Here is a 24,325-nt window from a genome sequence, read left to right on the forward strand (position 1 = left end):
CTCCAAGCGAATGCTCTGTTGAGGCTTGCGTCAGGAACTTGGAACGTGAACCTCCTGGAAGCTATTCACAGATTGCCCCTCATTGACCTTTCCCACTCTTGAACTAGAATCAAGTCTCCTGGTTTACTACAGAGCCAGGTAACCCGAGGAGAGCCAGGAGACATTTATTTATTCATTTATTTTTATATATAATTTATATCCCACCTTTCTACCCTCATAAAGGCCACGGTGGTAGTGTTGGTGGAAAACTCAAGAGTGAATCCAATAGTGTGTTATACATCTTGTTGGAAGACATATGAGGGAATGGTGATGCCAGCAAAGACATTTTAATTCTTTGCTGCTATAGCATCAGCCACTATATGACCAGCTCAGCAGCTTAAGGTATTTTGATACGTGCTGGCTTCTAAATTGGAGCTTTTAAATTTTCAGGAAGATGCAATAAGTTAGTACCCTCCTGAAACATTTTTTGCTGATAAAATTTCTCAGATGTCTGATTTGGATGCTGGTTCTAATACAGTTCAGACAGAAGAAATGTCTATACGCTGTGGTTGTTTGCCAAATCTTTATGTTACCACAGCATCTCCAAGCACCACCTTCCCTATTATCCTAAGGCTTCTTGCTTCCCCACATTTCCCAGTGATGAAAAAAAACCCCATAATTCTAATAGCATTATTTTGTAAAATAGCAACAGCATTATAATGCAGAACCATGTTGCCAACCACTTTCCCTCATGAACATCAGGTAAAGGGCAGTTTTTGATTGCTGTGTTCTTGGGTGGTTTACATCCCGCATTCTTTTTTCCCTTTATAATCCCCCCCCCTTTTAATTTAAAGATGGTCATTATTTCACATGTCATTCATTTTGTAGTTTTTGGGAATGGCCAATGACAGATCAATAGGTCAGCTCATTAGAATATGGCCTGAACATCTTGTTTACAAACAGGTGGTTGACATGTTCATGACTGGTCGTGACATACACTTGTAATTTCCAACAGAAACTCAAGCTGATGTTGCTGTTATTGTTGGAAGCTAGACAGAGTACACACCCTTGGCTGCCACTGGTTACCTATTAGTCTCCTGGTTCAGTTCAAGACTCCATGGCCTTGTGTTAGAATAGATCAGGGGTCCTCAATGTGGAGTGCATGGGTGCCCACCAAGTTGTTTTAGGAACGAGGCAAGGCTTTTCCTAGCAGGACCTCAGATTGGCCATGGGAGATCTGATTGGCTGCTCAGATTTTTTTAAAGATTTCTTTGGCAGCAGTTGCTACCACAGCACAAGGGGCTTCACTGCATGACTGAAGATAAATGGTGTGTATGCAAGAAAATATATTTAAATAATATGTTAAGTTTAAAAGACATTCTGTTAAACAGTGCTTCTGCCTGAAATTTTGAAGAGTTTCTATTACAGTTATGCATAACCTCACTCCCTGTCATTTTGTGGTTGGCTCTGCCTCCTCCTGCAGCTGTTTTATAGTTGCACCCACCACTCTATGTCAAAATTCTGAAAGTGCCAGTCAGCTCAAAAAGGTTAGAGACCCTTGAAATAGTTATCCTGACCAATAGAGGGAACAGTAACAAACATTGTATCTAGTTAGTGAGGAATTGGAAATGTAGATTCTGTCAAAGAAAAGAGTTAAAGTTGTTGCCTGTTGCTTGCAACAAAGCCTAGAAATGTGAAACTAAGCCTCTGTTTTCTTTGGATGAAAAATTCAAAGCCAGCATGGTATAGTAGTTCTGAATGGTGAACTCATCTGGAAAACTGGGTTTGATTCCCCACTCCTCAACAATGCAGCCTGCTGGGTGACTTTAGGCCAGTCACAGTTCTCTCAACTCTCTCAGACCCACCTACTTCATAAGGTATCTGTTGGGAGCAGGGTGGTGATTATAAGCCCCTTTCATATTCCTCTTGGAAGAGAAAAGCAGAGTATAAAGAACAACTCTTCTTCCTCCTCCTTCAAAACACTTATAGCAGCAATACTGCCTCTCCTGCTATGCATCATCACCATGACAGTTTTGTTTATCTGAGCAAAGCCTTCTGAAGGTCCCACCCTCCAAATGGGTAAGGTGGCAATTGGTGTACATGTACTCTCTATTGTGGAATGACCAGAAAGTCTTGCACATGTCTATCTGTCCACAAAAACAAATGAACAAACTATTCAGGCATCTTTATAAAGGAAATAAGAGTATAGTACAATGGAATAATTTGGGAAGATGCTTTTATAAAGACAGAGATCATAGTTTGTGCTGCAGTTTATACATTATCCCCTTCTCACAGCGTAATTTTATACTTTTGCAATTTCATTTGTTTTGCACTGACATATCACATCTGACACATTTTATACTTTCTTCCTAATTTTTGTAATCCTAACCCTGTGGATTTCATTGGATGTGTTATGCAATTCAATTACATTATTTTATGTGGTGCTATCTGCCTTGAACCTCAAGGAGGAGGAGCTATAAATAAAATTAATAAATCTACTAATGACTGATATCAAACCAGCAGATCGTGCCTCCAAGGTTTAATTTTTCCTATTAGTATTGCCGCTGTCATGTCCAGATTCAACTTCAACATGCATCCCCTTGCCCACTTGACCAGAGTATTTACCGTAAGCATTGATCATAGAGGAAGACTGGAGTTTCTGGAGGCTTAGCCAGCCTGCAGCATATTGATGAGACCCAATTCCACACACTCTCATCCCTGGCCCTGGCTAGTATTTGGATGGGAGACTTTCAAGGAATAACTGGATCATGACATGGAGGCAGGCAATGGCAATGGCAAACTACTTCCCAACATTTCTTGCCTTGAAAACCACAACAGAACAACCAAAGCAGTCTGAAGCAAGGAGAAAAACAGCTGTACAGAATCTTATAGGAATCCTCAGTTCACATTTACAGTTCTACCAAAATTAATCATTTACTTTACATGTAAATAAGTGACTGACAAAGCAGACAGGCATAATGTTTTTAGCTAAACCTTTCATCTTTCACTTTTGTCACAGCTGGATTTCAAACGAGGCATCAGGTGAAGATGGAGAGAATTCTTAGAGTGGTAACACATGCTGTATAAATGCTATGAGCGTAACAAGGAGTTTAAATATTGAAGGTTTGTGTTTTTCCCTCCAGTTTAAGGCCACGGGTGCATTAGGGTGTGTGAACATCCAAAAGTTATTTCATGCTAGAAATGTCCAGAATTGGGTTTTTTCCTATTGGAAATATTTTCAAGAGTAATGTCTATTCAGATTTTCATTCATTTGTTGTGACTGCTGACTGACTTACACCAGTGTTTGCAGCTGTTTACCAAATACACTGCTTGCGACAAACATTCATGGGAGTGAGTCCAGGCAGTTTCTCTTGTGGCAAATAATGGAGAGAGAGTCACACAACCTGTTCAGTATGAATACATTCAGTTTGGACTGATCAAAAGAAGTCTATAATGCAAACTACAGAGACAACTTTGAGGGACTTTAGCACTTTTGTTAAAAAGTAAGGCTTAAATTATGCGAAAGTAATATGTCTCCAGTGCATTATTGTTCTTCTGTTTACCCTGCACAAGTTCTCTGCCCTCTGTTTCTTGGTCACAGTAGTCTAAACTGACATTGAAATAAATTACATAGAAGCTTAGAGCAGGACAGCCTGCAGAAATTTTGAGAACCTTCTCCACAGTCGCAAGCTCAGCAGTAGAATATGATAGAACTCAGGGAAATTGGTGAAAGACAGATCTCAAGGCAGGTTAGGGAAACAGTATGTGTTTGTATATATGTATCTGTTTCTATGGTTCAGGACTGCAAGCACAAACCCCCACTCCCAACTTTCATGTATACAATTGAATTCATATATGTAAGGAGGCTCTGCAGATGTTCAACTGTGCGAATGGAGGTTAAGATTAAGGACAGTGAGAACTACCCTTCTCCTCAACTACCACCACATGTTTATTGTAATTTCAGTACAGTCATCAGGTCTGTATAACAGTATGTGACAGAACTACAATTAGTGAACAGTATGTGACAGGGCTACAATTAGTGAACTGGAGGCTCCCTTGCCATCTTCAGGCCCTTGTTTGGCCCAGTTTTCCCTGCTCTCCGAAGCCGCTGTTTACAGGGCCTTGGCTGCTGTTAGACCTGTCCTCTGGATCCGTGCCCCTCCTGGCTTGTTAAACTTTGCCGGGAGGAGCTACGACCCCACCTGTTGAAGATCATCAATAGCTCCCTTGAGCAAGGAGCCTTTCCGGGTGGGTTGAAGGAGGCAGTGGTCCGCCCACTCTTGAAAAGACCATCATTAGATCCTAGCGATCTGGCCAATTACCGACCCGTCTCGAATCTTTTGTTTCTGGGGAAGGTAATTGAGAGAGTGATGTTGGAGCAGCTTCAGGGTTTCCTGGATGACGCATCGGCTTTCGATCCCTTCCAGTCCGGCTTCCGTGCTGGGCATGGGACGGAGTTTGTTCTTGTCGCCGTCACAGATACACTCCGTATGCAGCTTGACCAAGGCGGATCGGCGATGTTGGTATTGTTAGATCTGACCACAGCGTTTAACGTGGTCGACCATGATCTTTTGGCCCACCGCCTGGCCGCTTCCGGGGTACGGGGCACTTTCCTTAAATGGATTGTCTCGTTCCTTCGGGATCGGAGTCAGCAAGTGTGGTGTGGGGACCAAGCCTCCCGAAAGTCCCTACTTCATTGTGGGGTGCCTCAGGGAACACTATTGTCCCCGTTGTTATTTAATATCTATATGCGACCCCTTGCTCAGCTGGTACGGAGCTTTGGGCTGATCTGTCATCAGTACGCTGATGATACACAGCTCATTCTGTTGATGGAGGGGGGAGCGGTCGTCGCCCCTGCAGCTCTACAGCGTTGTTTGGAGGCGGTAGCTGGTTGGTTACAGCAGAGTAGGTTAAAACTCAATCCATCGAAGACGGAGATCCTCTGGCTTGGTCGTGGGGGGGAGGTTGGGAACTTTCAGCCGCCGGTGTGGGAGGGGGTCTCATTGGCGCCGGCCTCCTCCATCCACAGCCTGGGGGTCCACCTGGATTCGTCTCTTTCAATGGCCCATATAACCCGGGTGGCCCATATAACCCGGGTCGTGTTTTTCCATCTTCGTCAGGCCTGGCGGCTGGCTCCCATATAACCCGGGCCCATATAACCCGGGTCGTGGCCCATATAACCTGGGTCGTGTTTTTCCATCTTCGTCAGGCCCGGCGGCTGGCTCCCTTCCTCTCCCACACGGACCTGGCCACAGTGATCCATGCAACGGTCACCTCCAGGCTGGACTATTGTAACTCGCTCTTCGCGGGCCTACCCTTGCAGCTGATCCGGAGGTTGCAACTGGTCCAAAATGCAGCGGCCCGTTTGTTCACGGGGGGCGCCTTCCATGACCACATTCAACCAATATTGTGTTGTCTGCATTGGCTTCCGGTTGAGTTCCGAATCAACTTCAAGGTATGGGTGCTTACCTTTAAGGCCTTACGCGGCCTGGGACCCTCATACCTTCGGGACCGCGTTACCCCATATGTCCCCACTAGACCTCTGCGTTCAGCAGAGGCCAATTTACTGGTAGTTCCTGGCCCCTCAATGATGCGGCTGGCCTCCACTCGGGCCAGGACCTTTACAGCCTGGCCCCTGCCTGGTGGAACACTCTTCCTCCAGCTGTCCGGGCCCTGCGGGATTTTGGTGATTTCCGCAAGGCCTGTAAGACGGAGCTGTTCCGCCGGGCTTTTGGAGTGTCCAGCCGCTGAAAGTGCCCCCTCCCCCCCCACAGAACTTTGGGTCCATTATCATCCCCACAGAACTTGAAGAACATAAGAACATAAGAATAAGCCAGCTGGATCAGACCAAAGTCCATCCAGTCCAGCTCTCTGCTACTCGCAGTAACCCATCAGGTGCCTTTGGGAGCTCACATGTAGGATGTGAACGCAATGGCCTTCTGTGGCTGTTGCTCCCGATCACCTGGTCTGTTAACTTTGGGTCCATTATCATCTACAGGACCCACCCTCTCTTCTCTCCACTCGGGAGGGTTTAAGAAGGATTTTAGCGGGCATTGTTATGTATTAATTGCTGCATTTTAACTTATATTATTGAAAGATTCTTGTATTTGATTTTATGTCTATTTGTATTTGAACTTTATGTTGTTCACCGCCCAGAGCCCTTCGGGGGTTGGGTGGTATATAAGTTTGAAAAATAAATAAGTAAATAGATAAAACTCTGGGAAATCAGAAAATAACAACCCTTAGGGAAAATCTAACACAACTAGATTTAGAAGGAATTGTAAGGTCATACTAGTTCTAGAGCAAAAGTCCCCAAGGCACTAAAACATTGCAACTGAGTACATAACATTGTCTGTACTGTTTTTTCTCCAAATCATACAAGAGGTGTGTCTTACTACCAATATGCATGCCTGGCAGCTGGAGACAAACATGTTTTAAGGGTTCCTGTTGTAGCTAATTGTACAATTCACTTAGAAGTTGCAGGGATTGGAGAGTCCTCTACCTAGCTGTGCTACAAGCATAGCACCAAAGATGGTTAGTGTTTACAGAACATATAGTTCAGCTCATTGTCTAAAAGCCCCACCAGTTACTAGTCCTCCACAGAACAACCAAAGCAATACAGACAACAGGTGTACTGCAGAAAAGGACACTTCAGAACAATTAATCTCATAGTACCAGAGATCCCAACAGAGGAAGATATAAAATTCTTCAAGGACTCTAGCCATGATGGGGGGGAATTGCTTCCCAAACCTAAACTTTGTGATCATTTTCATCCTAACTTTTTTCACTAACCAGTTTACAGCTATTAGCTGCTGTGCACACAATCTTTGGTTGGTCAGTTTCTTCTTTCATAACAGTTGCCCCCTTTGATATATCAGTACACCATTGTAATCCTATTTTCTAGTTTAACAATTTTCTCCTGAAGGTCAAATAGTGATTCAAACAAACTCAGGTCTGAGTTCCCTGAGAAATTCTCCTGATTGTCTCTTTTCAAACAGAAATGTTGTCTATATTCCATGTTTACCATTTTCGTTCAAAGTGGAAATAACTTCCTTTTATCTGGAGAGCTAGAAGTAGTAGGGATGAAAAATTCTAGTTAGGTAGGTAGCATATTCTTAGTACATTATTCAAATACCTGTTAAAATCATTCCAAAGTCCAGATGTTTTACTTCACAAACCTCAATGCAAATTCTGTGGTCCCTGAAGTAGGTCTCTCATTACAGGAAGAGCAAGACATTAGGCAGCATGAAGTGCTGCCCATATGTACATTTCAGAGTTCAGAACCTTAAAAAAATCCTATGGAAAAGATTGTGCATCACTCTGACACAAAATGAGTTGAATGCACTTCAGTACAAATCTGCTGAAAAGCACTTACACATGCAATGACATGGGCGGGAAGGTTGGAATACAGCTGTAAATCAACTTTGCTGCATGTCTATTGATTCTGAAAGTGCTGTGTGGAAAATCATACTTTGCAAGAGCCTGCTCTTCTGTGTGAGAAAGAAACCTGCTCACCCAACTGAAAATCTATCCATCCAGGCTTTGGCTTCTCAGCTCCTTTAAATCCAGCTGTCCAAATAGCCACCATCACCATCACAGACAGAAATACCTAACTGAAGTGGTCTGATCCCAGCTTCCGTTCTTCCTCTGCATTTAGAGGCTTCACTTGGGCACCTACTGATTCTCCTTACATTGGAAATTCTGGAGACTAGCATTTTCACTTGCATCTTTCATGGTTGAAGGGTCTAACTGCTATTCCCTATTTGAGTAAATGTGATCAACCTTACTTACAGAAAACAGTCTTGGCAGATTCAAATTATAAGAAATTGCATAAATAAACAAAGGTCCATTATGTATGAAGTGCTTCCCGCGATGCTCCTTGCCCTGAAGTGCCTTTACAGTGGGGTCTCCTTGCATATCCTTGTTTACCTGTGAGGAGGTGCCCCACTGCCTGCTGAACGGATTGTGCAGGTTGCCTGCCCCAACTTCAGGGTCACTCCCCATCCAACATAGAAGATTGCTGGCTTTTTTTTTTGCAGCCCTTTAAATGTAATACCAATATTCCTTCTATCGACTGCTATAATTGTTTTTGTTTTTTTTAGGAAAATGCCAGCCGTCAATCCTTGTGAGGAGTAGGGGTGAAGACTGTCTTTCCCCACTGTGATAGCAGTCTGCACAACATCGATGTAAAGAATATCGATATTGTCACCTCAGATCAATCAATAATTTCAGAGATTTAAAAATATAAATATTTACTTGAGCCACATTCAAAAAGAAATAGATAAAAATAAACAATTTCAATATAAGAAATTTCTAAGGGAAAACAAATAAAATACAAACAGTTATTGCCTAACAAATAAAAGTTTCCCCCCAAACATTACCTAAGGAACTTACCTAACAGACCTTTCTTGCTGTAAAAAACACCACACCATGCTGGTTCTCTAAGCTTAAACTGTATGATTATTTTAATGATGTTGTTGCTAGGATAGGCTAGTAATTTTTAAAGTTGCCACATTTTCAATAGCCCATCATTATCTGAGTTCACCGAGTTGGAACCTCTCCTTTTGTCCCTCAACAAAAGGGCAAGAAGCCTTGTTAAAATTTTGTGCCCATTTCAGAAAATGAATGAAGACAAGAGAGCATGAGCACTTTCCCCCCTAATATCCTAATACTCTCTCTCTCTCTCTCTCTCTCTCTCTCTCTCTCTCTCACTCTGCCTTACGAGCCGCCTGTCCCATTCTGGGCTCAGCCCTGACCTTCCTGCCCCATGAAGAAGAAAATACAATCCAACCTTTGGGCTTTCCCAATCCCTGTTGCTTATTTTTTGTTTATTGACTATCCCGCCTTCCTCTCCAATGGGACCCGAAGTTGCTCCTCTCCTCCATTTCATCCTCACATCAACAATGAGATGTAGGTTAGGCTGAGAGTGTATGCATAACTAAACATCAAAGTGCTCTGTGCTTGGGGCTTAATGACTCATTCCCCAGCGCCTTTCTGTTTGCCAGCTGTGAACTTTTTCAGTGTGTACTAGCCCCAACCTTTGGAACATCAATGTGAATTGTAGGACTTGGCCACAGTCACAAATGTCTTGAAAATGTCTTGAAAAAGTTTGGCCTGCATTTTCTTCTTCATAGGGCAAGAAGATCAGGGCTGATCAGAGTGGGACAGTTCCTACGGGAGATTATAGAAATGTCTCGGGGCTCACATAAATAACTGATAAGTCATCTAGATTATCAGCTTCATCCAGAAATACCTGAGTTGTGACTTTGTCCAGAATTGGTTTTAGGAATGACATATCAGACATAGGCCTGTAATTGTTCAGGCTCAATGGATCTAAAGTTAACATTTTCAAAAGAGGTTATTATCACTGCCTGTTTTAAGACCAGAAGCATTGATCCATCTTTAGTAGGGCACCACTGACATATGTAATTTCACACCACTTAATAGCTAGGAGGAACAAGGATCTAAGAAGGGATCCCAAGGCAAGGATGCATAGTTTATTAGCATGTGAAAACAAAAATTTAGGAGCAATTGTATCTGCAACTTGAATGGCCTTGTGATTCTACGGATGGATCAACTCTACAGTATGTCTGCCAGCCACTCTACAACATGTCTGCCAGCTGGAAAATCCCAGAGTTGACACGAAAGCCCTTTCTCCCTCCACATCATGGTCCCATTCCCAATTACCCACAGGAAAGGAAGTGAACAACTGACAGATACAACCCAAAGGAACTCAGACACAACCTATGAACGATGCATGGATAAGCCTTTAAGTGTAAACCATACTGTGGTGTTTCATTATGCAAATATGTTGTGTTTTATTCAGGGGCATACCTAGGCAAACTGGCGCCCGGGGACAAAACCTGAGTTTGGCGCCCCCCCCCCCCACCTGGTGTATGGGCGGCCACCCGCCCACACCATGACCAAACAATGATTTTTTGTACCAGCTCACAAATCACCTCCTACTCCCATCAAAACATACATGGCTCTCTACCCACCAACTCTTTTCCTAATTTCCTAATCACAACAACCCTATGAGGTAAGTTGTTAGCCTGAGAAACAACTCCAAGCCAGTGCAAGTGGGTATTAAGCATGTAAATCTCTCACAAATCGCCCCCAGCAAAACATTTACCAAACAAATGTCAGCATCATCTCTCACAAAACACCTCCAGTGGAATCCACTTTCATTGGTGTTTAAACTAGGGAGCTCAGATTCTTCTTTTAAATCTACCTTAAAGGGAGAATCTGGGGTCCCTGGTTAAAACAAAATTGAAAGTGATGCTGTTTTGGGGGTAGATTCTCCCCCACCCTGAAACAGCATCACTTTTGAGGGTTGGAGATTCAGATGAAACAAATAGCAGATTTGACTGGAATCTGGGCAAATTTGGGCACATTCAGACAAAAATTGTTCGATTATGTCCTGCCCAAAAATTAACAAATGCGAATGCAAAGTATTTGGGTTTTGGGGGGTATTTTTGGTGTTTTTTCGGCCTGCAGGGAGCGCATTTTTAAAGCTAGAGGCACCATGATTTCAGGGCATCATCCAGAGACTGCCCTGATGATACCACCCGAGTTTGGCGATGTTTGGTTAGGGCAGGGGTAGGGAACCTGCGGCTCTCCAGATGTTCAGGAACTACAATTCCCATCAGCCTCTGTCAGCATGGCCAATTGGCCATGCTGGTAGGGGCTGATGGGAATTGTAGTTCCTGAACATCTGGAGAGCCGCAGGTTCCCTACCCCTGGGTTAGGGGCAGCAAAGTTATGGACGCCCAAATGGAATGCCCCCATCCCCACTGTTTTCAATGGGAGCTAACCTGAGATGGGGGCTACCCATTTGAGGAACCATAACTTTGGTTCCCCTGAACATAACTTCACCAAACTTGGGTGGCATCATAAGAATAGTTAACATATGATACCATGAAATTTTAGTGTCACTAGCTTTAAAAATACATCCCTTCCAGGCACCCCAAGAAATTTGCCCAAGATTCTTTGTTTTGCAGTGACTTTGCTCCATTGTAGCTAATGAGGAATTTCTGAGGCAGGCTGCACATTTTTGAAGATAGAGGCGCCAGACTTTCAAGGTGGCTCCAAGAGGCCTTGAGTAATAGCATCCAATCTTGGTGAGCTTTGCTTCTGAATTGGGGGGGGGGGGGAGTTGAGAGATTTCTGAGAGAACTCAGCCCACAGGCTTTCATGTGCAGGAGCGGGGAAACAAAATAAGCCTTTTGGGGGCCCATAAAATTGAACCCCCAGAAGCAAAGGTATCCAAACCTGGATGCTATTACCAGGAGGCCCTCCTAGAGCCACCCTGAAAGTCTGGTGCCTCTATCTTCAAAAATGTGCAGCCTGCCTACACACTCAGAAATTCCCCATTGGCTACAATGGAGCAAAGTCACTGCAAAACAAAGAATCTTAGGCAAATTTCTTGGGGTGCCTGGAAGGGGTGTATTTTTAAAGCTAGTGGCACCAACTTTTCAGGGTATCATCTGTTAACTATTCTTATGATGCCACCCAAGTTTGGTGAAGTTATGTTCAGGGGGACCAAAGTTGTGGTCCCTCAAATGGGTAGCCCCCATCTCCTGTTAGCTTCCATTGAAAACAATGGGGATGGGGGCACCCCATTTGGGGGTCCATAACTTTGCTTCCCCTGAACCAAACATCACCAAATTTGGGTGGTATCATCAGGACAGTCTCTGGATGGTACCCTGAAATTTTGGTGCCGCTAGCCTTAAAAATGCGCCCCCTGCAGGCCGGAACCTGAAAAAACACTTTAAAAATTAAAAACACACAAACGACCCTGAAATGTTGCCGCCCCCCACATGACCAAATGGGGGACGCCCGGGGACATAGGGTACCCCCTGTTCCTAGGCAAGAACGCCACTGGTTTTATTTCTGAGATTTATTGTGGGGTTTCATGTATATGATGCCATGCGTTAAAATGGAGGCCTCTATTGAAGAAATAGTGAGGCTGGATGGGTGATTGAATTGTGTTATGATTGGATGGTAACTGTATTATAGGGGGCAAAGCTGATTGGTTTGTTCAGATAGTGAGAGAGAGAGAGAATATAGAAACACACAGCTGGAATGGACCCTAAGAGCTATTCTAGTCCAACCTCCTGTATAACATGTGTGAGAAAGTTGAGTGTGTGAAGAGTATGGAGTGTGAGAGAAACCTGTGTTCTCTGTGGAAATTATTAGTCTAAGTGGCAAGTGAGAAAAAGAACTTTAGAGAAAAACGGTATCTGTCTGAAACTATATTTACAGTAAAGGATCCCCTTTTACCTCAGAGCCACCCCCACACACTGACCATTTTGCTATTTTACCAAATATATGTAAGCCATCCTGTTATTTGGGTCCAACTAGGAATTTATCAATAAGAGCCCTTGGCGGCAATGAAAATAAGTAGAAACCATGAAGAGGGCAAGAAGGCAGCATAATGTAATTCCTCTCAAAACATCACAGAGAGATGCCTTGCAGGAGTTGCATCTAAAAGGTCCTAGAAGAGAGAAGAATCTTTACACATACCACTTGAAATTTCAGGTACAGTACAAGCTGTATTCATATTCATAGCGGTTGGATCCAGTTAGGACCTTCATGACTACGTTTGCACTGACTGAAGGCTCTGGACATTCTTTAAATGCAGCCTAACATACAGTGTTATCTAATCTGGATATTACTGAGACATAGTTGGGTGAAGTTAGTTTTTTCCAGGAATGACTATAGCTGGCAAACGTAAAAAAGTAAAAGCACTCCTAGTTACTAAAAAGCACTCCTGGCATCTGTTTAACTAGATACAATGAAGTGCTTAAGGAGTAGCCCAAGCAGCCTGTTTAGTACAATGACGTGCCTAAGGAGTAGCCCAATCATTCAAGGGGAGTATAGCCCCATCTGGCATAGGCTACACACCTTCTTCCATGCTAGCGCTGCTCTTGCTTTACAATACCTCTATTGTGTGGACTAAGTTTCCGTTTGTTCACACCCATACAGTCTTTCATTGGCTGGCTTAGAACCTTTGCTACCTTGAAGCAGATGGAAAGGGGAAATAGATTGGCTATCACAGTGGTGGCGAACCTCTGGCACGGAGGTGGCACTCAGAGCCCTCTCTGTGGGCATGCACAAACAGGCTTCGTCATGTGGGAGGAAATTGCCCCCCCCGCCCACACCTAGGGGGCCTGGGCAGCTGGGCTCGATTATTAGCATTAAACCTAAGACCTAGTTTTGGGGAAGCAGTATAGGTAACGCTATTAAGCTGTTAAACCCCACTGATTTTCATGCAAAGAACTAAAGCACAATCCTTTACCTGGGAGTAAGCTCGGTTGCTGGCAATGGGGCTTGCTTCTGAGTAAACCCTCCTAGGGTCGTGATTCACCCATTCGAAGAGTTGCATGGTTGCTTCAAAGCAAAACCACTGACTACGACCAAGCTTACTCCCGAGTAATGCATGCCTCGGAGCCAACCATTTTTTCTAAACTAAAACCTCAGTAATCAGGTTAAATTGCCATGTTGGCACTTTGCGATAAATAAGTGGGTTTGGGGTTGCAATTTGGGCACTAGGTCTTGAAAAGGTTCGCCATCACTGGGCTATCATAAGCATATTGATGCTATTTCACTCCAGATCTATCAGTGATTCCTCTGCATGGTTCATTTAGAAGTGAGGGAAAAAAAGAGAACAAATCAGCATACTCCTTGCTGCTGAAATGCAACACTATGGCATAGACCAGTGGTGGCGAACCTTTGGCAGGGGCTGATGGGAATTGTAGTCCATAACATCTGGAGTGCCAAAGGTTCGCCACCACGGGCATAGACAATGCAATTTAATATAAAGGAGCAATAAGAGAAAATCAGTGAGTACATATACACAAAGAGACTGCTTATAGATTCCTATATCATACAAATAGCAGCATTAATATTCACATATAAAAGATGATCCAATCAAAGATCCAGTACATGTAGTCCAAGTCAGTGGTATAAACTCTCTCCACTGTTTCAAATGCTGCTCTCCACCTATATGTCCAGTAGAGTTCCTGAAGGTCACCTCCAAGAAAGCTCTGTGTGTGTGCACTTTCTTACATGAAGATTCTCTTTGGGGCTGTCTGGACAAATTTTAAGTAATAAGGACATCAATACACCCTAATACACCCCCTCCCCTCCCTGCCACCCCGCCCTCCCCTCCCCTTGCATGCCACCCCTCCCCTCCCTGTCCCTCCGGGTGCATCATTAACATCCCAGTACGAAAAACCAGAATTTGCCCCACAGATTCCCAAGAAGTAAAGCAACAAATGCACTTCAGTTATCCAAAACATGCCCTGTGGTGAAAGCTGATGTTTTCAATTGCTGTCTTCTTCAGTGCAATGCCCACTGTGGTCAAGCCCACTGTGGTCAAGCCCATTGCACTGCCCCCCTTGGCTAGAGCCCACTGCATTTTCCCCTGCAACGGGCTTGATTGCTAGTTCAATATAATCCAATGGTCTAGTTCAGTATAAGGCAGTTCATGTGTGCCACTCAATAGGATGAGACATCTTAGCTAAGCAATATAACAGAACTAGAATTACAGTACTATGAAATAAAGCATAAAGTATTCTACATACTGTGTTAAACAACACATAAATTGGTATTACATAAATATAAAAACAAAGCAGTGAGAGCAAGATAATGTGATAAAACGAGAAATGTGTTTTCTAGGAATGAGGGAATGAGTCATGAGGGAGGATATTTGTGGCTGGACAAGATAAGACCAACTGAGACCAGTTGAACTGAATAACAAAGCTAAAAGGCAAGGCTTGCATCAGATTGTACACATTGAGCATGCTTAATGAGCTAATGCATATTAACTTCTGCTCTGATGACAAACTGTATTATAATGCACATACAGAAAAAAAATGGAAGAGGGCCACCTGGCAACTTGCTACCAAGCCTGCATGACTCCCCCAGGCCTAGCTACTTGCTTGTGCTCAACAGCAAAACCCCACAAAAGCCACTGTAGTGTAATGGTTAGAGTTTCTCACTGGAATCCAGGAGACACAGGTTAAAATCTGCACTTTGCCATAGAAGCTTGCTGGGTGATTTTGTGCCAGTCATACATTCTCAACCTAACCTCTCTCACAGGGTTGTGTGAGGAAAATGAAATAAACTACTTTGGCTCCCCATTGCAGGAAAAGACAGGACATTAATGAAATAATAAATAGAACTGAATCTAGGAACAGGTAACAGGAAGGTTGGTAGGCAGGAGAGAAGCAAGCAGGGAAAGGGTACCAGAAGGGAAAGAGAAAGTTTGGGGAAGGGGAATAGAGGGGGAAATGAGCCTCCCCAGCAAGTCTCCACTTGTAGTATACTGTAAAATAATCAATTTCTGTTTAATATTACATTGAAGCTTACACTGATGAACATATTTCCTAAACTAAAAAAACAAAGTTTGAAGGGTAAATATGTATAACTTTTTAATGCGTGGAGATGTACAGGGACTTTCTAACTGGCCAAAATTACACAACATAATGTCTGGAGGAACAGTCAATAATGCAACTTCAGTGTATTACAACAAAAACAAAACTGAGTCCTATTCAGGTAGAAGTGTAACCCCCATGCCCAGAATGGGTTGGCCCAGAATGGGTTGACCCAGTAAGGGGGTGGAGACTCAGAGCAGCAGAAAGGCTGAAAGAGCTCTTTGCAGAAGACAAGGGTACCAGACTCGGACCTTGATTTCTATAAGCCCTTAACACCTTGTTAAGGTAATTGCAATATTGTTGGGAACTACTGGGAAGGTAGTTGTTGTTTTTGCTATGTTGTAAATGTTGGAGTTTATTGTTTCAGGGTTTTCTTTTGTGGTTGTTATGGGTGAGAGTTCTCCTGGAGACCTTCAGCATGTTGCAACCTGTTCATCAAGCCCTTGGAGTCTTCAGGAGCCAGCCAACTTGCAAAGAAGAATTTGGACTTGGCAATATCAGTAGACTGTAAATAGAAGGACTTGAAATGCAACCTGAACAGGACCTTGAATTGTAACATTAAATGTTGATGTTTTAAAAGTGTTAATTGTAAAGAAAAGTAAACCATTTTGTTGTTTAAAAATTGTTGTTGCAACTCATTCCAAGTACTGCCCCACAGAACCCACAAGCTGAGGTTACAGAAGCATACAGTAGGCTGAGAATACTCTTTCATTAATTAGATACAGGTACTCTTATTCAAAACAGAATGCTTGGTTTGATAGATCAAAGCAGGAAATCTGCAGAGTTCTTCAATTATTCCCAGTCTTCTGACTGTAACTGACACTCCAATTTTTGTGTTTCATTAGCTTAGCCATTCGAACGCGTTTTCTATTTTCCTCCATAAACCCACGGTTTTTTAAAATTATGGGAACTGATGAACTATTTAACAGTTGTATAAAAACGTATTTCTAATACGTTTTTTTAAAAGAGGGCCTTCATCTTCAGTGTACATATAAAGATAAAATAACGCACTTGATCAGGTTCCGCTAAAAAGGCTGATTTACTCCTTTGTGTTTGAACATTTGATGAGTTTGCACATTTGTAAAGACCATTTGAAAATCTGGGCTTTCTTATCTCCACACGTATTAAGCAAATTGCACAAAGCTAACAAAGTAAACCATACATTATACCGCCATCAACCTTTTAGCGCCCCCTGCTGTTGAGCTCTAGGGTCACAAAAAGGCTCGCGCGCAATGAAATAAGGGAAAAACTAAAGACGTGCGTCACCTTCCCCAAGAGTGCGCAGAAACATGGCGACGGAAACACCTACGCAACCTCTTACACGAACGGAAGTGTCACGTAGACCACTTCCGCCTGGAGGTCGAGTTGCTGCGCGCGCATATCAAAGGTGTACGGTGAGTGCACGGGGCCAGAACAGAAGCGCGCTTGCGCACACATTTTCGCGCGAAAGCTGTTTTGGGCGCCTTTGCCGACGGGCGGGGCTCGCTCACGCAGTGTGCGGACGCGGCCGGCAGGAGGCGCGCGGAGTCTGGCTGGCGGCGGCGGCGGCTGCGCCATTGGCGGGTAGGAAATGCCGCCAGATGGCGGTTTAGGATTGCGGCTCCACTGAGGTGCGGCCCCCGGCACCGCCGCCTGCTCGTTCCGGCCCGGTTTGGCCCCGGCCCGCCTGGACCCTTCTCCCGCGGCACCGCAGGATTCCCGGGGGCGCTGGCCCAGCGGAGGTAAGCGAGTCAGAGCGGGCGGAAGGAGGGGGGCGCTGAGGATGAGATCCAAGATGGAGGCACGAGGGGCGGGGGCAGCGGGCCCCGCTCGTTCACTCGCTCGCTCACACACTCGGGCCGGGCCAGCGGGCGGGAGCCAGAGCTGAAGGGAGGGAGCGAGCGAGCGAGAGAGCGAGCGGAGTGGCGGGCGGACGCTCCTCGCCCGAGGAGGCGGCTCCTACCGGGTGGCGGCCCTTTTCCCGGCCCTGCCCTTCCTTCCCCTCCCTGCGGGACCGGGGTGACAATGGAAGGGCGGCGGCCCCACGGGGCGGCCTCTTCTCCCCGGCCCCGCCAGTGCCTCCTCTGGGCCCGGAGCCCGCCGCTGTGTGCCCGCCCCCACACGGGGCCTGCCTTCGCTCCAGCGCGCCTTCCTCCGCTCATTCCTGGCCGGTCGGCGGCGCTGAGCGAAAGGGACACAGCCCTGCCGTCCTCGCTTTCCCCCAGGGTTGTGTATCGCTGGGGGCGGCGAGGAAATGGGGGGGGGGGGGTGCCTGGGATGGCGACTCTGGAAATTGGCGGCGGGATTCGTGACTGGCTGAAACGTCAGTAGGGCAGCACCGTGGCGATGAGGGGTGGAAAGGGGAGAGGCCGGTTGAGGATAGTGTCAATAGAGGGAGCTTACTAAATAGATGGTCAGGGTACAGTGGGGTTTGAGGGGACGAGATAGAAGTGGCCGAACATACTAGTGTCTGGTTGGCACGCTGATATTTGGGAAAGGGGAAAGTGTTAGAGCTAATAGGATCAAGGAATATTAGGGGTAGTTCTGTAGCCATAGTTCAAGGTAGTGGGGTGATACTGGCCAAGTTGGAACTGGTAGGTATGGAGGGATATGTGTGGTGGGGATGTTTGGCAGGCAACCCTAAATAAATTGAGTGCCTGAAGTTCTATGTTGTTACACAAGGTCCACGTTGATCCTTTAGATACCTGCAATTCGGAACTGTTTGATAGGACTGAAGTAGATGAGTCTGTCTGTACAGTTCTGTTAATTTGGGTCTGAGTAATTTTGGGTAACCTGGAGAAGGACTAACTGTGCCCGAGGAAGATCCAAAAAGGGAATCCCATCAGCATTACAAAATTTAATCTGGAGGGAAGGTTGTCAGTATTATTTTTGGCAAGCATTTAAGAAGTTCCAGATTGGCCTGAGAAGGAAACGAGTTGCTGATACAAGATGGATTGGAGAGCTGCCTTTTTTCCTCCTGTATACCTGGTTAGCCCTGTCCCAAACACTTACTATTCTTAATGGGAGGGAAACACTCTTTTTATAATCTTGTACGGATTACTTTTGCATAAGAACTTGATTAAAGCTTATCCATTGTGGAAAGTGTCTCCCATACTTTGTTCAGAAACTTTACTCAGCATTTTCCCAAGTCTGAAATATTAAATATTCATTCCAACATTTTGAAGATTGGTCTGTCTATTCCTGAATACTCAAGGAATGTTGTGGGAACAAGTGAACAGACTATATTGCTAAACATGAGTTTTCTTCCTCTGTTGATAGAGCAGTAGTCAGATTTGTAAATTCAGATTGTATTACTGCGCTGTTAAATCAAATATGATGTGTTAAACTGGTCTTGGAGAAGGAAAAGCTGTTCATGAAATAAACTTACCTGAACAGTTTGCTCATTATTATGAACAACCACTCATTGGGGAAATATGTTCTCTCATGGATTTCTATAATATGATCTTTCACCGCTTTTAGATTTCTGGGTGGTTCTACAATCCTTATAATATAGTATTGAATACTTCACCGTGTCAATTATAGTGACTCACTCTGTATAATCCTCTTGGAGTCCCAAGTGAGAAAAGGGAACTATAAATGAAGTAATTAAACATTGTTAGGAGAAATAGTTATACAATAAACTTTGGTATGTTTTTTAAAATGCAAAAGTGAGCACCCCTTAATGAACTTGAACACTTTACAGATAAATTAATTATGTAAAACTTTGTGTTTGTTGTCCTTATTCCTAGTGAGTATAATGTAGGAAAAAGCCAAGATCTTAAAGTACAACTTTAATGTGTTAGGTTTGCATCAAAGTCGTATTGATTTCAGGCAGACCCCAGCTTGGGAGTGAGGAATAGCTAATTGAACTGGAAGTGGTTCTGAGAGTTTGGAGTCCAGTTTAGCTGAAATGCTAAATGAACTGGTTGAGTAGGGATTTAAACACTGCTCTAGGTTTAACTGTAGATTCTTCTTTAGGCCTAAGAGACATTGTCCCTCCATTTGAACAAAATAACTTCTGCAAAGGAGTTCAAAAGAAAGGATTTCTCCTGTACTGTTTTAAGGAGGTTAACAATTGTGGGCAAAAATCTGTCAGCATTAGTCTGACAGCCAATCTAGAATTATTTTTAGAGGGCCACTTTCCCCAAAAGTTTGATAGCAAGTAGTACACTCTTTTGGGATCATACTACCTATGATGATCTTGTTATATTTTGGGTTGGTGGTTTTATCAGCAGCAGAAATTGACACATTTTTCACATGCCTTGTAGGTTTCAAATATATTTAAGTGATATATCAGATGCACTACGACATGGAACAACTTGGACAGTTATTTCTTGGAGTACATTTTGGTTTTGTATCCAAGATCTCTTTATTCATTCTGTTTGTCCAATAAAATATTAATTTGTGTGTGTTTAATGTTACCATATTAATGAAGCTTGAGACACATTGTAAGCTAGAAGGTATTATGTAATAAATGGCTTTTATAGTGGTTCTTGTAAAGGCGCCAAGAGTATTTGCAAAACTTTCAAGTTCTTGAACTGGACCCATCACAGTTCTTATCACATGAGCATGATTGGTTTGTTCAAGTTTTGGAAGATATTGTATATTAGATGGTTAATTATTAAATAGCATTAACATTAATTAGATAGTGGCTCTTGTAAGTACGGCTGCAAGTGAACTAACAACAAATGAAACATTGAACACTTAGTTCCAACTAAGTTGGAGCAGCAGTGGCATAGAGCAGATGCATTCTAATCTGGAGGAACCGGGTTTGATTCCCCGCTCTGACGCTTGAGCTGTGGAGGCTTATCTGGGGAATTCAGATTAGCCTGTGCACTCACACGCAGGCCAGCTGGGTGACCTTGGCCTAGTAACAGCTTTTCGGAGCTCTCTCAGCCCCAACTACCTCCCAGGGTGTTTGTTGTGGGGGGGAAGGGAAAGGAGATTGTAAGCCCTTTTGAGACTCTTACAGAATGTAAAGGGGGGATATAAATCCAAACTCTTCTTCTATTCTTCTTAAAAGGACATAAGTCGACATTAGTGATGAGGCCTGTGAACTAATCTGTCACTGAGGAGTAATTGTAGGTATTTATGTCTTCTTAGTTTGTCCATTGCTATTCCTAGAGATACTTTTTTTCTGTTGCCTTCCTTCGCAAACAACTCTTTGTTCTCCCTCCTCCCAACTGCCTTGGATTTTTATGTTTTGCTTTCAGCCCATCCAAACTGGGGATGGTTAACCCTTTTTACCAAATGCCAAAAATTAAGTACAAATGATGAGACAATAGCATTTTTGATTGCAAACACTACATATTCAAACCCTCCTCTCTTATAAAGTATTGCATCCGATGTAATGTGCAAGAGAATAGTCTGCAGTACAGCATGGAACAAACAGGCAGGTATGTGACTTAATCAGCGAAGTCCTCCTGATCCTGTCCATGTATTCCATAAACTCCAAACTACTGTGTGCTGGGAGTTATTCACATAGAAACTAAACCAAGACCCGGGAGACCCCCATCAAGGTTGGGGCTACAAACTGCCAAGGATCTCAGAATATACTTATATACTTATTACATTTGTCTCTCAAATCTGTGGGAGAGGTTAGAGTGAGAAATAAGATAGTTATATGCCACCTTTCTTTTTCAGAAAAAAACTGACAACTGACTGACAACGGCCTTTTCTGCATTAATTAGTTACAGTATATCTTCCTGTCAAATGCCATTTTTTTCCTTTTAATTCCACATGATTTTTTCCAGTGTTTGGTTCCAAAGATGTTTTTGCTTCATTTTTCCTCTGTTTTCCCAAGCACCTTTATGGTGATTTTGTCTATTTCTAAGCCAGCTTCCCTTGAACATTCAATCGTGTTGAAATGGTCTTTTTTCCTGCGCCCCACCAATCACCTGGCCTTTATCCTCACACCTGTGTAGTCCCTGTCAGCCATTCCCCCTCTTCTCGATTTTGATAGGATTTTCTTTTTTGTCATATTGAATTAGCAATGTAGTGTTAGGTCACATTAATAAGCCAGGTTGATTGTGTCAGCTTTGTCAATTTCATCTTTAATTAGCATGTAACCTGTGAAGATGTACTGTGTCTGCAGTAAGGCACAAGTGAAATTGCAAAGGGAAGTTGCTTTTGCATTAGGAAATGTCAACAGACTGCAGCAGTAACTGTTGTGGGTTACTGCAGATCTAATTTGACTGGAAAATGTGGCTCTGGGTGGGGGCTACATGTTTCTGTTTCTTTAGGTAATGGTGCCTGCTCCAGTCATTTTTTTGCTTCCATTTTGTACAAACATCTGGCCCTTATCCATGCCTTGTGTGGTTGCCCAACCTCTCCTTTAGCCATTTTCTCTCCCCCTTCCTTTTTCAAAAGTTTAATTTTTCTCTCTTTGCCGTATGGAACTAGTGTTGTGACATTGAAGTAGAGATGCAAATTAGCATGGTTAATTAGATCAACATTGTCAATTTTGCATAGAACTTGCAATCTTAAGGTTCAGGCAGAGATACAAACTGGCATGGTCAGTTGGATCAGCTTTGCCAATTTCATTTCAAATAACTGATGTAACGTTAGGGCTTAGAGGGATTGTGAAGTTGGTGGTGATAGAAAAGAGTGCTAGGAGTAATTGCTGTATGTAATAATGGACTGCTGCAGTAATGATTGTGTGTTACTGCAGATCAAATTTGGCCAAAAAAATGTGGGGACTTTTTTGGGGGGGCCTACATACTTCTGTTCCTTCAGGTAAAGGCTCCTACTTCAGGGGTTGTTTTGGCTTCCATTTTAGATTGTTAGTAGAAATGGAGGCTGAGAAATCTTTGAATTGCTGCTTCAAAATGTAACTGTGAAGTAACATTAGAACGTCTGTGCAAAAGGAAAAAAGGGGGGGGGTTGCTTTGCCTGCTCATAAACCGCCATCAGGATAATAAGGTTTCAGCAGTAGCATGTGGAATAAATTAGCTATTGGCATTTAAGAGAGTAGGACACAGTGTGACATTTGGGTCAAGCAGGCTGATTAAGCTGAGCTTCAAAGGCTAAGGGGGGATTTGAACCTGGAACTTCTTGGTCCACGTTTAACCCTCCCTATACAATGCATCAGAAGAACATGTGTGCCTGATTTTTATATGGTCTCTTCAATCAAATTGTCTTCTTTCTCCAGTTAAAAGTTATATTTTCATTATTAAAACCTTGAAAAAGCAGTCTTTTGAAAGGCTGCTACTGTATCCCAAAGCCACTTTGAGTGTCTACATTTCTGATTTTAATTATATGGTGAAACAAACTTTAATCTTCCCTGTATGAAGGCAGCAATTTGACATAAGCAAGTGGCTGCATTGGATTGGAAGATCATACACCAATACACTTGTGCCCATATTTTAGGAGTGGATGTCCATTGTAGCCCAAACACCAAGATTCTGGTGTTAGTAGTAATTTGTAGAGTAACAAGCACAGTGAATGTAGCTTCATCTTTCATGAACTAGAATTAGCTTTTGTATCTGACATAATAGGTTCAGACTTTTGAAAATTTATGCCACACTGTTAATTTTCTAAACTTCCATGCAATTCTTGATAGTTTTACTTATATGCAAAATTCTGCATATATATCGTATGCATAAATTGTAATGTTTTCTAATGTTCTAATTCTAATTAATGAAAATTTTAAAATATCAAGCTCTAATTGTTCATGGACATTGTATATACTCTGGGTACTACTGAAGAAAGAAATGGGCATGCTGAAAGGGCCCACAATTGTTAAGCTAACATGTTTTAAATACTGTTATCACAATCAGAAAATAGTATTTTCTTCTTGAAAAAATGCAGAAAACTTGGAGAGAGCTGCTTTATTGGTGACTCAATGGATTTGATACAGCTCTCTGTGCCAGATATGATTAGGTTTGGAAAGGATGCAGGTTGCTAGAACAGTCCACTCCTGAGTTATTCTAAACTCAGCAGGGCCATACATAAGTTGTGTTAATAACAAAATATTTTTCTTTAGCAAGTTAAAGCATATTTCAGTTCCTGAGGGTAAGGTGTGCATTTTATTATAAGCCACACCTGTGAAACATAATTGAAAATACACATCTAGTAAAATTCCAAACACTGTTCATGTCCTTAGGCACACGTGGTCCTAACCTTTGAAGCAACTGGAAATGCCTTCTCTGGATAGTTAGTTGTAATCAGGCACTTAGCTGACAAAGGGTTAATGAAGAGAAGCTGACACTTTAGTTGTGATTGAATAGCTATTCAGTAGTGTTAGAGCCAAAAGGCCACAACCTTACCCATAGAAGAATAGGCTTTCAAGTTTTTGGCAGGGAATGATAAAGGAAAAAGTATCGTTTATTTGTTTTTCATAATTAGTATTTGCATATTCCTAAAGGAGCTCAGCATAGTGTATATGGTCCCTCCCCTCCTTTTTATTCTCACAGCAATCCTGTGAGAAGTAGGTTAGGTTGCGACAGTGGCTCAAGGTCACCAGTGAGTTGCATGGCAGAAAAGGAATTTGAATGTAGGTCTCCCTAGTCAAAGTCTAACACATCAACTACTATACTATGTTGGCTCTCTGGTTGCTCAGTGCTGAGAGTATTTTTCTGATGGTAGTTTTTGGGCACCAACTTGATGAAGAATTACTGCTATTCAGAGTTTGAGTAGGTGCTAGTACATTAATAAGTTTATCAGTGTGATGCTGCTCAGGGACTTTGGGTCGAATTAGTAGTTCATTTAAGTAAGCATTCATAATCAAGTAGTAGGTAGTCTGTGGACAGGGGAAATTTTTTATCAAACCCATAAATTTGAGATTATATAAAATGTTCACTCAGACCTGGGTAACTCATAGTGAACTTGTATAGAAGTTAAATGGCTGATGAGGCTACTTTAATTATTATATTGGCATGAACTTATCACTTATCACTGCTTTTCTGAAGGCCAGAGAATGAACAAGG

The 24,325-nt window shown here is 43.1% G+C and overlaps 1 long non-coding RNA gene across 1 annotated transcript in view; it reads left to right on the forward strand.

The window, feature by feature from the left end:
* Positions 1–16,905: 16,905 nt before the first annotated feature.
* Positions 16,906–24,325, forward strand: part of LOC125437449 — a 65,726-nt gene continuing 58,306 nt past the window's right edge. Inside the window, exon 1 of the long non-coding RNA XR_007245215.1 lies at positions 16,906–17,140. This is a non-coding gene — a long non-coding RNA (uncharacterized LOC125437449). The remainder of the gene's footprint in view (positions 17,141–24,325) is intronic.

This window comes from Sphaerodactylus townsendi, linkage group LG08 (genome assembly GCF_021028975.2).
Source record: "Sphaerodactylus townsendi isolate TG3544 linkage group LG08, MPM_Stown_v2.3, whole genome shotgun sequence".
NCBI classification, from domain to species: Eukaryota; Metazoa; Chordata; class Lepidosauria; order Squamata; family Sphaerodactylidae; genus Sphaerodactylus; species Sphaerodactylus townsendi.